This window comes from Artibeus jamaicensis, unplaced genomic scaffold, assembly GCF_021234435.1.
Source record: "Artibeus jamaicensis isolate MK-2021 breed Jamaican fruit bat unplaced genomic scaffold, CSHL_Jam_final scaffold_474, whole genome shotgun sequence".
In the NCBI taxonomy this organism is placed as follows: Eukaryota; Metazoa; Chordata; class Mammalia; order Chiroptera; family Phyllostomidae; genus Artibeus; species Artibeus jamaicensis.
Window position 1 is genome coordinate 34,733,695 of NW_026522046.1, and position 17,752 is coordinate 34,751,446.

Sequence of the window (17,752 nt, forward strand, 5' to 3'; positions counted from 1 at the left end):
TTTTGTGATGTGTTCAATTTATTTACACAAGACAATGTGACTGTAACCAAGGAGCTCACAGCATGAGGGAGCTGAAGGTCAACATGCAACTATCCCATTATGGTTCTGCTGTTACTTTCCCCAGGAAGATTTTTTAGCACACCTCCAGTCCTGTGAGGAAAATCAGTTGATTTGCCCTCACACTACCCAGGTTATATTTCCATCACCACAGGAAACTCATTGTGACATAGTCGTGCTGTAATTACATAATTCACTATAAGGGTGAGTTTTTTGAAGACAGGGGTAATAGACAGACATATCTTTTTTTTCTCTCCTGTTTCTAGAATCTAGTATATTGCATGTCCATTTTACGATTGTTGAATGTATTCATAAATATATGGTGAGGAACAACTGTTATACCGATTTTCTTTGTTAGAGAAGATGGCAGTGTTTGTGTTGTATGTGTGTAAATGTCTTTGAACACGACTTCTGTTAGTGCTCTCATAAATTCTGGGAAATTTACAGTGATATAAAGGGTTAAATTTTCCAAAAGTGAGTGCAAATGACAAAAAAAAAGATTTGTTAAAACTTTACTTTTTGTTTCTTGGGGCTTTGCTTTTGAGAACCAACAATGAAACTTTGTGACCATGGGCAAGAAAGACTTTTCTTTCTGATTGAACAATGTCATTTCTACCATGTTAGAGGAAATTGTTTATTTTCACTGTCTCTCAAATTTTCCTCAAAGTTATTAATGTGGGAAAAAGGGGAAACAAAAATGGTAGTTATTATTTTCATTTATCTGTAGTTTTCTTTTTTTTACCTCCCAGTTAAGAGTGGTTAGAAGGTATATAGTCAATTGCAAACAACTTCTATAATTTAAAAATTCAAAGTTTATCATGTATGAAATACAAATGACAGATGCATTGTATTATAGCAGTAATTTTTATACTTTTTATGTATAAAAGTAAGGTATAATTATTAAATAGATACAATATAGGCAAGAACATAAGTTAATGATAATACAAAGGGGATATGTGATACCTACTTATGAACACGTATATCTATAACATATAAGTATGTAGATTCTTTGTACACAATACATATTTGCTTTTCTCTGAAAAATTTTAACAAACTTCATGCATTAAGCCTTGAACCATATATGTGCAGTGTTTTATGTGTTTTATTTGATATTAAACAGATAGATATTCTATATTTACTTTCAATGTTTTCAGTGTATACTAGGTAAAGTACACCACATATTTATTTTCAGAAAACTTAATTTTTATTATTAGTTTTTAAGGTAAAAAATGTTTTTTAGTTATTCTGTATCTCTTATTTATGGATTACTGTGTCTCCTGAGGTTCTATAGAAAACTATTGATCTTTTCCTCATCAATTAGCAGAAATGCACATAGGTACCATCTTTGCATGGATTGTCAAGCTACCCTTGCACACATTAAAATAGAGTCATCAATCCTTGAAAGTCCTTGAAAATGAAGGTAAACAAAGACCCTGACTTTATAATCCAAAATATCTTCAATTTAACTTTAGGCAAATTTGGTTAACTATATAATTTATAAATATTATTGTTTTATTATTATTATTTTATTATTTGAAAGGAGATAACAATATTTAAGTAGATGTACCCACATACCCCTAATTATCATGTCATACATTCATATAATGTACATACATGAAAATGAATATGCACACTGTATGCCATGCTATATTCAGTGCTAATGGTTAGCCCCCCATTTGAAGTTATCATGACATCCATTCTCAGTAACAGAAAACAATGGCATTTTCCTGATGAGAGAGTTTGGTCTTAGAAGTGTTTTAGAAAACAAGTAAAGTGCAAAGTTTCTCTAGGTCCCTCAAATAAAAATGATGTAAACCGACAGAAGACAGTTTAATGGGTTTAGGCAGGAGGATGGGCTATATAATATCAAGATATATGGTGTTGAATCTCATAGATAGATTCGGTTACTGACTCTACAGATCAATAATGGCAATCATGACGATGATTTACTGTTAGGGAAACATATTTTGGTGGTATCTAGGGCTGTCTGACAATGCATATTGAAAAGACAGATTGAATGCCCTGAAATGTTAACCTTGTCACTGATGATTTCAGTATTTTCTGAAATGCGCTAAAAAAGAATGTTTTTTGAAATTATTGGGCTGAATAAAAATATTTATTTATATCAATTCTAACTGAAGATTTTACTACGTTGCAAAATATGACACTAAGGTTAATTTACATTTCAATCAGATGGTCCAACATTAATCTTTATTCATTTAAATGTAAACTCACTATAATTAGGAAATAAAATAGTTTCACCTCTATTTAGTACATTGCAAAGAGAAAATAACATTGAAGGATTTTCATTATGGCAAAATTGTAAAGTGACATGTTGTTTTCTATTCAAGGAGAGCTTCCTGATTAAATGAAGTTAGACATCATTTCATCTTTTAGAGAAACATTCACTGACGTACTCACTATAAGAAAAATTTGCTTTCTCTTTTGCTATGAAGATTGGCAAAAATGCAATTATCAAAAATGAATTTCATGGTATTTGAGAGTTTCTCATTTGTCCTCCAGAATAACAGACCAAACAAAAGATATTTAAAATTGTATTCCCTCCAGCTGTCAATTTTCTATTATTTAATTTTTGTATGTCTCTAAATATTATATGATTACTATAATGTTTCTTAAATTAACAAAAATAATATTTTAAATAACCTGCATAGGAAGATTCCAATATTTGACATTTCAGTGAGTTTCTCCTTTGTGTCTTGCTTTACTTGCCGAGTTACAGAAAGATGTGACCGAACATGTCTGTCTGCAAGAGAGGGCTTGTGTTCTTTTCTGAAAGGTACTGGCAGGCGTAGATCTTTGAGTATAGATCCTAAAGCTTCTATCTCTCACCAATATGTTTCTTTATCATCAGCTTTGCTTCCAAATCTGCAAAATGTCAGCCAGTATAAGAAAGGGGAACAAATACAAATCCAGTGTTTTCTCAGTGATAGATGTTAAACGTGAAATTGCAAATAAAATACTGAAATGTTTACATCATTTTCTGGGACCAATTTGACATTTTAATCATTTAAGTTTTCCTAATAAACATCCTCAATGATTTACTATAATATATTATTTCATTATTAATTTATCGTTTTATTTGCATAGATGTGCCAGCAATTTTACTGTTTCATGACAAGGATATTGTTATAGATTAACAAAATTTGCAATAATTTTATTTCATGTGAGGATCCAGGTTTAGAATAAAAGTGTGCCTTCTTAGTTACCTAAGTCATTAAGCATACATTTCATTAATCCTACATACCACTTTTTGAAATTATTCTTCACTACTTAGACGGTTTTTTGCTCTTGCATATGAGATTTAATATTATAGTCAGTCATGATATTCATCCCTTGCTTACATCCATAGGTCTCTTTTCTCTCTCTTGGTTTCACATATTCAATTTGAAAAAATGATTCCCTGACTCAGTTTACTTCTCTCTTTCATACCTATACTGAGTGAGGCTGAATGTGTCCAGAAATTAGTTTGCAAGCAGATATCCTTATTCTTCATCAGTTCATTTTCTCTCTCTCACTCTCTCCTATTTTTAAGCTTTCTCAAAGCACTTACTCACTTTCCACATGTCGTATAATTTGTATACCATGGCCACAATTTAATAGCTACCTCCTTTTTTTGAATGAACATCTTATAAGGGCTGGGATCTTTGATGTTTTTTTCATGGTATGTGTCAAGGGTCTGATACAGCACTCACTGGAAGAATGTAGTATACTATATATTCTTTAAAATTTAGGGTTTTTTCCTATAACTATTATTTTTTTACTGTTGTTCAATTACAGTTTACCTACATTTCCCCCATTTTTCTCCCTTGTCCCCACAGTCAACCATTTCTCTCCTCACTCCCACAGTCAACCCCAACCCATTGTCTGAGCCCATGAGTCCTCTGTTCCTGTCCCTTCCCTTGCCCTTTCCCCTTCTTTGTTCATTATCCCCTCTCTCCTCCCCTCTGGTTACCATCCGTTTGTTCTTTATTTCCATGTCTCTGGTTCTCTTGTGCTCACTTGTTTGTTTTGTTGATTAGGTTCCACTTATAGGTGAGATCATATGGTATTTGTTTTTCACTGACCAATTTCACTTAGCATAATACTTTCCATCCAAGCTATGATGAAGGACCGGGACTCCTCCTTTCTTTCTGCTGTGTAGTATTCCATTTTGTAAATGAACCACAGTTTCTTGGTCCATTCATTTACTGATGGTCACACAGGCTGTTTCCAGTGCTTGGGTATTGTGAGTAACACTGTTATGAACATTGGGGTGCATAGGTTCTTTTGAATTGGTGTTTCAGGATTCTTAGGCTATAATTCAAACAGTGGGACACTGGATCAAAAGGCAGTTCTATCTTTAGTTTTCTGAGGAAATTTCGTACTGTTTCCCACAGTGGCTGCACCAGTCTGCATTCCCACCAGCAGTGCACTAGGGTTCCCTTTTCTTCACAACCTCTCCAACACTTGTTTGTTGCTTTGTTTATGATGGCCATTCTGATGTGTGTGAAGTGGTATCTCACTGTGGTTTTAATTTGCATCTCTCTGATGGGTAGTGATGTTGAGCATTTTTCATCTGTCTATGAAAATTTAGGTTCTTATGTCAGATTTTCCACACTGTATGGGTTTTTGAAAGATTGTTTTATTTGGGGCTTTCTAAGATTGCCAAAATCACGTCTATTTGTGTGTGTGTGTGTGTGTGTGTGTTTCAGATTAAATATTAACTAACTTTTCTTTCTCATTCCCTTTCTTCATCCTGGATAATATATTGTTATTGGAAACTATCACAGAATAATTATAATTTACTCAGGGGAGGTTTACTCCCCTTGATTTAGCCTTACTTCTGAGTCACATCTTATCCAGAGAAGCATAGTTTCTGAGAGAGACAATTGCTCAAAGCATATGAGGGCAAAATACACATTTACTGAGTTGTAGTTTTTACCTTTTTACTATAAAGCAGTTTTCAATTAAATTTTAGCATTCAATGTCAATTAATCTAGTATTATAATTGCTTCCATCTTATTAAATTGCCAAATCCCACTACCTTCATTTCCTTCTTAAAAGTTTGATTATATTTTGGACTCAAAATCATTGGTTATTAACATAATTTCTCTCATAATTCACACATTAGGGATGAGGAAACTGATCCCCTGAAAATTTAAGAAACTTGTCTAAGGTCACAAATATGAGTACTTTGTACTTTAAAATGGTTCCTAAGACTTTTATTTTCAGAAGCTTAATATAAAATATTTCATGCATGCAGGAAATTATTCCTTCATGTCTCTTTTGGGAAAGAAAAAATTACAATTGAAAAATATTTCTCATTCAGATAGCCTTGATTCTATTTGACATTTTAACTGTACTATCTTTATCTCATGTAATGAATGGATTAGGTAATTACATTACTCTATAGATTCTATTAGCATAGGCAGACATTAGGATTTGGGAAACCAATTTGGCTGGTAAATTAGAAGTTAGTTGAAATAGCCTAAGGAAAATGAAAAACAGGATTTCTTTTACGTAAAGTCACAGGTTTCAAAATTAGAAGTATGTCTTGTTCTTTCAAAAAAAGAAAACTATCTCATTCACATTATAGTGCACACTAGTATATTTTTCCACAAATTTACTGCAGAATATCAATTTTTTCCTGCTTGTTACCTGATATTATAATTCTGCCTCATTACTATAGTTGACTAATTGGTTGAGATTCCAAAGTTCTTTCTCATGTTCTTTTTTTTCACACACCATAACTTGAGAGTGGAAGCTAAATAAACTGTACTTTTTGGATTTTTTTTTCCCAACTGAATGTGTACATTCTGTGAGTAGCCTGCTGTGTCTGTTGGCTCTGTGGCCACTGCTATAATGAGCATAGTCACTATATGCTCACAAGAGATGCTAATTATTTGTTAAGTCATTCATTTGTAAAACGGGAGCCCAAGCTTTTTTTGAGATGTTTTAAAATACACGAATAATTCTAAATGAAATTTATACTACCAATAATAGTCACTATGTCCTTAAAAAAACTTGACATCGTGAGATTCTCTTCTGTCCTTGGAAAAATCTTTATAGTGCCATCATTTTGGTCTCTTTCAACATCATGCGAAGGGAACAGCATCCATGAAATTTAAGCTCAGATTCCTGTGTGACACACATACAGTGTCCGATCAAGGAGGATTCATGTTTCAAATAGAGTCTGATAATAGCTATCATTGAGTGAGCATTAACTATGCACTCCACTAACAGCTCATTTTGTCCTCAAACCATCCACAATAAGAAAATGGGACTTGGTGCAGTGTAATGTTGTGATGGGGCTGGAAGCAGGAAGTCTGCACCCAGACCCCATGTCCTAATGGCTTGTGTTGATTGGTTTTAGACTAGAAACTGTAATAGGGGCTAAATAATTAATATTGCAAGCTCAACAAGCATTTTCGTAATTACTCTAATGTCTATTTTCACTCAGCCTTTTGTCTGAGTTTTACTCATGTTTAAGACAATTCCAGAAATAAAATGATGCTTAATATCACTTGTTCAGAGAATTATTGAAAGCACACATTTTTAACTTGACATCAAAAGCATAAATAATTGTGTTAGTGATGTATTCTGATTAGTTGCATCCTTCAACATTTGACTAACACCATCTTTTACTAGTCAAGCATAAAGTATTACAGATGAATGAACCAAATAAAAATCCTCAGTGTGTAACAGGCTTAAAAGTTTATTCTTGCCTAGAAATGATGTAAAAATTCATTATGAAATATTGAACATTTGTGAATCTCAAGAGATCAATTAACCTAATTAAGAAAGTGAATAGTTGCTTAACTGCTTTAGGGTTTGCTACAGACACAATCCTGGTCAGAACAACTTTATGAATTAAATATGTTTCTAAAATATGAAGTCCAAGTAAGTAAGCCAAGGTCAAAATTTTGAAGTTAACTGAGTGGGCTAATAATAAGAACTCACATATTAGCTACACTGAATTATTCAGATGTGATCAATAGTGTCTGAAATTACCAAATTATTTACAACACTAACAGCAATATGATATAATAATCCAGGTGTCTGGTTCACCTCTGGAAGAATTAATTGCACCTATTCTCTGTACGTCCAGCACAGAGGGAGCAGACAAAATGCCCATTTCTTACTTTTGTTCTGGGGAGGGTTTGACTGCAACTTACTAGCACTTGCCTAAGGGTTCAGCTTCTAATCATCTTACATCTAAGAACAGGCTGGGAGCCTCCTGGGAGTTTCACAAAACTGGAGGAAACTTTGCTTGCCTTCTCTTTGTCTCACTTGATCAATAAAATCAAGTCACCAGGCTCTCCTCAGAAGGAGCTTATCCACAGGTCTAGCACTCTGACTTTCAAAGTTGCCTGCAGAAGAACAAGTCCCTAAATTACCTGCCTCTGAGAGCTGGCAGGGCTTGGCATCCTCAAGTCCCACAGGTCCATAGGAAACAAAGAGGCTATTTTTTAATAGATGCACCAGCACACCCTGCTGCTGTCTATACATGTCCCACAGACACATATGGAAGAATTTACTCGACAGTAGCAGAATACATGTTATTCTCCAGCTCATAGGGAACATTTTCCGTGGCAGGTCATATGTTAGGCCACAAAATAGGTTTTAAAAAATTTAAAAAGATTTAAATTTTACCAAGTATCTTTTTCAACCCATATGATACGAAACATGAAGTCAATAAGAGAATAAATGTTTCAAAAAAACAATGGTTGACTATAGGAAATGCAGCTGACAGATAAGATAATAAGACATGGGTCTGTCTGATTTATCAGTATTTCACAATAATGCATTAGAAATGGCAACAAAATGAATTTTATTTTTGTCCAGCATAAGTCAGTATTTTGTATAGGATAAGGAAAAGTAGGACAAGAAAGTGATCTCACTGGAGATGGGTTTTATTAGGGAGTAGCTAGAGGACAGAAAATAAACCAGATGATGAATAACGGTGGTGGTAGTAATTCAAGCTATTGAATATATGTGGGAAAAGTGAAGTGAGATTTTTCTTTGTTGTTCTTCAATTGCAGTTGCCCCCAGTTTTCCTCCATTGCTCTCCCCTGTTCTGCCCACCCCCCACCTCCCACATTCAATCCTCCCCTCTGTTGTCCTCTCCTCATGGGTCCTTTATACATGGACCCTGACTTGACCCTTCCTCTTCTTTCCCCCGTCACCTCCCTCCCCCCACCCCTCTGGTCACTGTCAGTTTGTTTTTTATTTCCATGTCTCTGATTCTATTTTGCTAGCTTGAAGTGAGATTTTTCAGGCTGCAACATATTATGTGATAATAAGATTTAAGGGGTGAAACAGATTTTGGTTTCTTATATAAAATTAAGGTCCCAATATTGGACAGGCAGTCCACATGGAGTGTAGTATCCAGAATAATGACAAATGAAGTGAGAAAGTGTTTCAAGTGCATCTTAAGTTCTCAGTCTATGAAGAACTAGAACGGAAAAGTTGATAACTAGACATGTTATATTGAATGTGTGTGCACATGTGTATGTATTTAAGAGTAATCATGCAGCTCACTACTATTCCATCTCATGGGCTATTAATATATTAGATTAAAAAATTCCTTAGCACTTATAAATGGTTTATGTTTTTCATTTGGTGAGAAATGTTTAAGGTACAGTAGTCCCACTTCATCCATGGTTTTGCGTTATGCGGTTTCAGTTGCCTGTAGTCAAAAATAGGCTGTGAAAGTTCCAGAATAGTCAATGGGAAATTCTAGAAATAAACAATTCATCAGTTTTAAATTGCACACCACTATGAACACAGTAATGGAATCTCATGCTGCCCTGCCCCTTATCACCCTAGAGATGAATCATCTCTTTGTCCAGGGTGTCCATGCTGTGTACGCAACCTCCTGTTAGTCACTAAGCAGCTGATTGCTTATTGGTGGCTGTGGTTACTGCAGCGCTTGTGTTCTAATAACCCCTATTTCACTTAATAATGGTTTCAAACCCCTTTATATAAGTTGTATTACAGTACTACAATAATAGTTCTGTTTTATTACTAGTTATTGTTAAACTCTTACTGTGCCTAATTTATAAATTTAAATAACCATACATAGGTATGTATTTAAAGGGTTTGATACCATTTCTGTTTTCATGCATTTACTTGAGGTCTTAGAATATATCTCCTGTGCATAAGGGGGGGACTACCATGCCATTCAGAATGCTGGAAATACAATGAGTATCTTTTTACCTCTTAAAGTTAGATGGTAAGATATTCAGTTTCAGTAAGTGATGTACAGTAAAATTTTGCACAGCTCTTTGGTGGCAATTTGCATCATAAAGAAAAGAATGGGGACATGTTAATTGGTTTGAGAACTATTTTTCTAAGTAGATATCCTCATTTCCACCTTGGAGTGATGCTCTAAAACTGAAATTTAAGCTTACTATACTATTCATCCTAGATGACCTTGGTTAATGCATGGTTATAATTACATGGAATAATCAATGAAAAAAACAGGAAACTCCAAAGACTAATGAATAGAATACTCTATGGTGTTTAAGATTTAAAAATGACTAGCTTTTCATTTTTTTCTAATTCTTTTTGCAAAACTAATTCCCACCTTTCACCTGCAAGAACTCTAACGGGAGCACATCAAATTCTTTTGACTGTGTAGGTTAGTTCCATTAAAACTCTATTACTCCCAAGTTAAGTATTTGTACTTTTTGATATATTTCTTATTACTATAGGTTTTTAAAACAACTTTGTTTCAACACAGGCTGCTTTTATGCTTCATCAAGACAAGAATCCAGATGAAAATGTTGTCTCATGGTCTTTTCTGTTAAAGCAATTAATGGTCTCTGATCATACCCACTTATCTACTGTGTTAATGTCATATTAAAAATAAAAAGTTAAAAACCAACTGACTTGATTTGTACTGAAAGACTCCCAAGATAAACTATGATATTTGGCCCATTTCTCAAAATGATTCATAAAAAATATGGACCAAATAATTCTAGTTGTAATGATTTATTCAAAATTCTTCATAAAATATATTTTTATTAAAGCAATAGGTCGAAGTGATATTTGTTGGCTTCCTGATGCTTGTTAAATATAAAATTTTAATTTCTTCACTAATCTGCATATGTTATAAATCTCTGCATGAAGAAGAAAGGTGGAACTGAAGGGCAGAATGAAGAAATAACCCAAGTGACTTATAAACACAGTATCACAGTATTTTTAATATAATGTGTTCACTATAAAACAAATTATTTTTAAAGTTTTGAAGTGCAGTTACCAAGATTTCTGTGTTGGTATGGACTAGTAAATTGGAACCATACACATGTAATTCTGTAACATAACAATATCACACTGAAGCACATGATGTGACAGTTTAGGTGAGATATTTAAGTTACAACTGTAAATTACTACACCCCTATTGTTACCCTACCAACCACACTCAAGCTGACTTTACTTCTGCCAGACTCTGTGTATTGTGGACAACTGTACCAAGTGTTGTCCTGTTGGAAAAGGGGTGTTATGTAGAATAGATCATCTACTTACCATTTGGAATGGGAAGTATCAGCTTGTTACAGCTAATTAGAGGACAATGTTTTTAGATCTCTATCCAGCAAGACCCATTCACCTGATCCCACTTTTTGATAACTACTGATAAAAAATATTAAACAATTTTGAAAATGTTTTAACAAATAGAGTTCAGTTTTTATTTTCCATAATTTTAATTTTGCAAAGTAAAACAAGGTGAAAGTTATATCAAATGCTAATTAGTGTGAACATCGAAAAAAGAAACTTCTCTGAGTTTGTGACAATTGTGTTTCTTATGAGGTGAGTTATTAGAATGACTTTCCTTTCCAATTTATTAGTCATTTTTGTAGACAGCAGGGATGCATTTGAAGACTAACTTTATTTTTTTTCATTTATTTTTCAGTTCAGATGACATACAATATTATATTAGTTTAAGGCATATAACATAGTGATTAGACATTTATATAACTTACAAAGTGATCAACAATAAGTCTAGTACCTATCTGAAGACTTGCTTTTGAGGGTTAATATTAAATCACCATTCTTACATTTGTTTTCCTTACTAGATCAATGATTTAAAAGGTCTAATGTAATGTCAAAAGACTTGAATTTATCAAACTGAATATATCTTGTGGCTGCTTGTCAGGTTAACCCCTGCCCCTTTAAAAAATATTACCAAAGTAATTTTGCTGAATCCATGAACAACTTAAGAGATTTTTATAAACCAAGTTATCAAATAGATTGGGGAAAGTGCAGGGGTAATTGGAAAATAGAATTAGAACAATAAATATAACATTATGTAACATAAGTTCCTTTCTGTCCTACATTAAAAGTTGTACACATACATAAGATTGTTCAAAATACCTACATGATGAACTTGAAGCCTCTACGGTATCATAGTTTATGAGGTGCAATATCATTGTTTGATGCATTCTGAATAACTTAAAATCACTTTGAAGTAATATTTTGTTGATTTTACATTTATTATTCATTTGTTAGGAAATATTCAATGCAGTGTCTCCAGTCAGATGCAGATGTGTGAAACCTGTTTTGAAACATTTAAAGCTTATTAAAACATATCTTGTGAACCTCACATCATCCTTGAATGTTACCGTATATCTTGGTAATACACTAAATTCCTCACAAGTGCCTTACTTAATGCCATAACAGTAGAAGTTTGCCTTATGGTTTCCTCAAATTTTTTGCTAAATTAAGAAAAAAATCTGCCACATTAACAACTATACTGGAACTTTTTATTTATTTATTTTTTAATTTTATTTAGTTACTTTTCAAGTACATTTTTTTTTATCTATTTCTCCCATCCCACCCCCCCCCCCCGCCCGGTCCCCCCCTCCCTCCCATTCCCCCCCCCCGTCCTCATCTCTGTGTCTTTCATACTTGTTCCTCAAAATCCCTCCCCTTTTTCCCCTTAAGTTCCCTTCCCTCTCCCCTCTGGTCGCTGCCCACTTGTTCTCTATTTCAGCGTCTTTGTTTTTATTCTGTTTGCTTGTTTGTTTTATTCTTTAGCTTCCTGTCAAAGGTGAGATCATATGGTATTTGTCCTTCAATGCCTGGCCTATTTCACTCAGCATAATGCTTTCCAGTTCCATCCATGTTGTTGCAAAAGATAGTAGCTCCTGCTTTCTCTCTGCTGCATAGAATTCCATGGTGTATATGTACCACAATTTTTTGAAATTAATTAAACAACATTACAGATTTACTGAGCTACTAAGTCGGGAGATGTTTATTAAAATACCATATGATTTCACCTATAAGTGGAACCTAATGACAAAACAAGCGAATGCACAAAATAGAACCAGAGACATGGAAATAAGGAATAAACTGACAGTGACCAGAGGAGATGGGGGAAGGAGGTAACTTGAGAAAGAAGGGAAAGGGCAAGTCAAGGAACACGAAAAAAAGGCTCACAGGCATACACAATGGCGGAGAATTGATTGTGGGACTTGGAGGATGGGACAGGAGAGAGCAATGGAGAAAAAGATGGAGCAACTATAATTGAATAGCAATTAAAAGATATATAAAAAGTAAGTAAAACACCAAGCTGAAAAAATTATTTATGTGTGATTGTCATGTTGTTTAGCAAAGAATAGACAGGCCTAGAGCCGCATAAAGTCATAAAATTTATCTCTGTAATTTGAAATGTTCAGTTTTAGATACATTGCAAATATACACATTAACATATGCTCAATATCATTAGGTTTTAAATCAGATGATAATGAAAATCAAGATTAGAAATAATGACATGCTTATTCCAATGGCTAGTGTTGAAAACGGCTGACCATATCAAGTGTTGAAGAGAGCAAAAAAGAACTTGAACTCTTTTGTACACTTCTTGTGTGAAAATAAAATGATATGACCACTTTTGGAAAAGTTTAGCAGGGTTTGTTTTATTTTTCAAGTTAAGCGTAAATCAACCATGTGACACTGTCATTCTATCCCTAGGTATATACTCAAGGGGGGGAAAGGAAATACATATTCACACAAAGACTTGTACATGTATTCATAGCAGGCATATTTGCTATAAACAAAAACAATCTAAATGTGCTTTACCAGGTAAACATATAAATCGTGGTATGCTAAGAAAATGGAGTATATGCAAGAATAATAAGTGAACTCTTTTTGTTCAACTTCATCTGAGGACACACTTATTGATTTTTAGAGAGACGGGGGAGAGAGGGAAAGAAACACTTGTCCACAACCCAGCCAGTGACCTAACCCCTAACCTGTGCATGTGCCCTGATGGGGAATTGAATCAATGACCTTTTGGTTTATAGGGCATGCTCAACCAACTGAACCATATCAGCCAAGGAATGAGTGAACTACTGATACAGTCAATAACATAGATGAACTTCAAGATAATTATGTTGAATAAAAGAAACCGGACTTATCTTCAACTACCAAAGAAATCAAAATAGAAATAAAAATAGAAATAGAAATATATACATATATATGTGTGTGTGTGTACATATGTATAAATATGGTTCCATTTATATGAAAATGCAAGCTAATCTCCAATGATAGAGGGTGTATCAGTCACTGTTTGGGAATGGAAGGTTGAGTGGACATGAAAGTTAAAAGGAACTACAAAATGTCAAGAAGAAATTTTCAGGAGTGATGATATGTTCACCACCTTTATTATGTTGTGCTTTTCGCACATGCATGCATACGACAAACTTATTAAATTTTGCACTTTCAATGTGTGCAGTTTATTGTTGTCAATTCTATCCCAGAAAATGTCTTAAAATAAAAAAATAATTAAATTTCCACTGCCCCCATCTCCAGCTGAGGACTGCTGTAGATGAGAACCTGCAACTTTGGAAGTAAATTAGAAGTCCTCTCATCTCTTCCCATATTTTCCTTTCAATATAAAATTCCTGGTCTTTAAAGAGCTGGTTTGAGAGAAGAAAAGAAGTAAATGTATTAACATCAAAGTTTCCAAACAGTTATGAAAGTGTCTTTATGCTGTTGTGGTGTGCAGCTATGTCTCCTAGATTGGTCAGCTGCAACTGTCTCAATGACATAATGCCACTCTGTCATCTACACACTGTCCCCCACCCTTTCAGCTTTGCCTTTGAAGATAGACTCTACCTCTTTATTCTGAGCACATCTCAGTTTCTGGCTGGAATTTTTGGGACATGAAAACCTTTTAAAGTTGTTGTTGGAATTTGCACATCTTTGGGCTGCCTTGGGTAAAGAGTGCAGTTAGTCCCAGGCTGAGTCCTGCTGCAGCTAGATCCCTACTCAGCTTTGTCAGGGATGGGTCAGGCATCAACTTTCTGGATCTCCAATGGCCAGAGACACACATTAAATTTTTCACGTGCAGTCCATGTGTGGACTTTGGAGGAGCTGGCCCCGTTCTCTACCTTTTGGAGAATAAATTTTAGTCTAGGTCTTTCCAATTACGGAATTCCTCACAAAATTCTACCTATACATCTGACTCAGTGTATGTTAGGTAGTGAATCTTCTAACTGGTTCTCAACCACCTACCATAAAATGTCAGATTGGAGTTATATCTTACAAGGTACTTTGGGGTGTAAGATTTATTAATTTTATTTTTTAGATAAAAGTGAGTTAGGAAACCTCTCTTCAACATCCTGTTACAAATCTACTGAGTCAGGGGATATGTATTGAATATTTACTTGGTGTAAGACAATGCACCCAGTTCTGTAGAAAATAAAGACACAGTAATAAAATATAGCTCCAAACACCTTTGATAGAACCTAATATGGAAAACGGGATACATGGTTATATGTATATAATTCAGATAAATTTGGTTTAACCATGAAAGAGATAAAGGTAAAGCACAGTGAAAAGCGAGAGGTACAAAAAAATCCCTTATTCAGATTTCATAGAATTTGGGATAGTGAACGGAGTGGAGAAAGTCTATATGCATAAAAACAATTAAAACTAGGGAGTATGATACTTCAGAAGAAAAATAGCCCTTCATCGCTGGCTATTTCCATTTAGTATAATAATTCAATTTTAAAACCTCAGACTGCATAATTTTTGTTCTATCCAAATATCTATTAGTATGTTTCTGAATACATTTGGAATGAGCAAACTGAAATATTTATGTGCCCATTATATTTTAAAAATATAATAAATTACAGAGTTTCATTCACAGTTTATTGGTGAATAGATTACCTCCTATGCTTCCTGGCTACTTTCATATTGATCAGAGACTTAATAGCAAGTTAGAAATAATACACTTTTTAAATTACCTTTAATAATTAGGTTTTTTAATTCTATGAACAACATAGCAAAATGTGATTCCAATGAAAAATATGCTATGTCATGAAATTGTACATTCTTGAGATGATAAAAACAGAAAGAAGAAAGCAACATTATGCCATGAAACGTATGTAATAACACCTTCTCCTGTCTTGAGATGATTATGTGAGGGTATTTATGAAATAGAAATACATAAACCAAACTTCATGCCAGATACTTTCATGGTAAGATTTTTCTTTTTTGTTAATATTGGCTGAGATATGGTCATAATAGGTAACATAGGGGCAGAGTAAATAATCTTCCTGGATCCTCAATCTGAGCATGACAGAGCAAACAAGGTTTGTAGGGAAAAAAGAAACTATTAATTCGTGTGTGTGTTTGCGCATACTCGTGTGTATCTGTGCACATATATTCTTTCACAGCCCAGCCATAGACTGTGATACCTTTCTTGGCTCCTTGCTACTCCTCTTTGTAGTATTCAAAAGTGCCCTCCCTTGGAACACAGGTCACATTGCTATTTAAATGTGATTTTGCTCTCAATGCCATTGTGAAACTCCTTCTAACATCTTATTCTTTTTTTTAAACTTCACTCAGTCAGTTTATTTTAAAAGAAGACATAGAAAAGCAGTAAAATTAAATTCACAGTTTTGGTGGCAGTGACCATAGGTGACCACTATGATTATTTAGACCTACATAAGTACGATAAGTGAGTTCCATGACTTTTGTTTTTTCTACAATATTTTAGACATGTTATGACAACATTCAAATGTAAGAAGTATGGTACTTGAATAGGTGGCCCCATTATAAAAGTTAAAGCCCCCCTAAAATAATAAATCAAAAAATAAAATAAACAAAATCTATAAATTTGTCTAAACAACTATACAGAAAATAAAATCAATAAAAATACATTTAGAAAGGAATTATTGGTGTGGGATTAAACTATATTAAAATAACCTCATAAAACTATAAGTGAAATAGACCTGGAAGGTCAACACTGACCATAAGCTTCAAGAATGTTCTCACTAATCAAACTTCTTTCTGGATGTAGTAGGATTTATTCAAGAATTATAAAGTTTACATACTTTCCTAAGAAATTCAAAGTGTAACTGCTGAACAGGGTATAATAAATAAATATGAGAAATATAGGTTCAACTAAGAGCTAAATTGTGCCCCTCTGAGATCCTAGCAGAGAGTAAGGAGAATGTGTGCTCCCATCTAAAGGTAGGAGTTGATTTACTTCTTACAGATCAACAGTAGCAGGTTCAGGAAAAAAATAAAGATAACAATGATATGATTCATGAGTAAAGACAAAAATAGGAAATTATGCAACACAGTGAAAAAATTGATGTGATTACATAAATTTATTTAGAGGGGTATATTTTAGTTTTCTCAGGCAGCCATAACAATATACCACATTTTGGGTGGCATAAACAGCAGATTATGCTGTTTAATTATGTTTAATTTTCAAACAGTTGTGAACTCAAGAAGTTCAAGATCAAGGTGCTGGAACCTTTGGTTCCTGGTGAAACCTCTCTTTCTGGTTATAAATTGCTTCCTTTTCCTTGTGTCCTCACATGAACTTCTCTCTGTGCACAGAGAAGAGAGGGATTTGTTTTTTCTTCCTCTTTTAATAAAGAAATCAATCCCATTAAATTAGGGATTCACTCTTTTTTTTCATTTGTTGTCTCTATCACAGATGTATCCCATCTCCCATCCTTGGCCCCTTCCATCCAGTTTCTGCCCCGCCCCCAGCCTTCATCACATTGTTGTCTGTTTCCATGGGCTATGCCTATATGCATATATGTTCTTTGGCTACTCTCTTTCAGTCCTCCAAACCCCCTTCCCTCTGAGATCTGTCAATCTGTTCTATGTAACCATGCTCTAGTCCTATTTTGTTCATTAGATTCCACATATAAGTGAGGTCATATGGTGCTTATATTTCTCTTACTTATTTCACTTAGCATTATAATCTCCGGGTCCATTCATGCTGTTGCAAAAGGCAAGAGTTCCTTCTTTTTTTAATAGCTGTGTAGTATTCCATTGCATAGATTACTGCAGCTATTTATCCACTTATCTATTGATGGACATTTGGGCTGTCTCCAAATCTTGGCTATTGTTAATAATGCTGCTATGAACACAGGGGTGCATAGATTCTTTCTGATTGATGGTTTGGGATTCTTAGGGTATATTTCCAGAAGTTGGATTGCTGGGTCAATCAGCAGTTTCATTTTTAATTTTTTTAGGAAACTCTATAGTATTTTCCACAGTGGGTGCACCAGTCTACATTCCCACCAACAGTGCACTAGGGTTCCCTTTTCTCCACATCCTTGCCAACACTTGTATTTTTAAAAATGTATCCTTAATTATATCCTTAAAGGCCCAATCAGTATAAACTCAACAAATGATTTTGGGGGATATACAAGTAAACCTA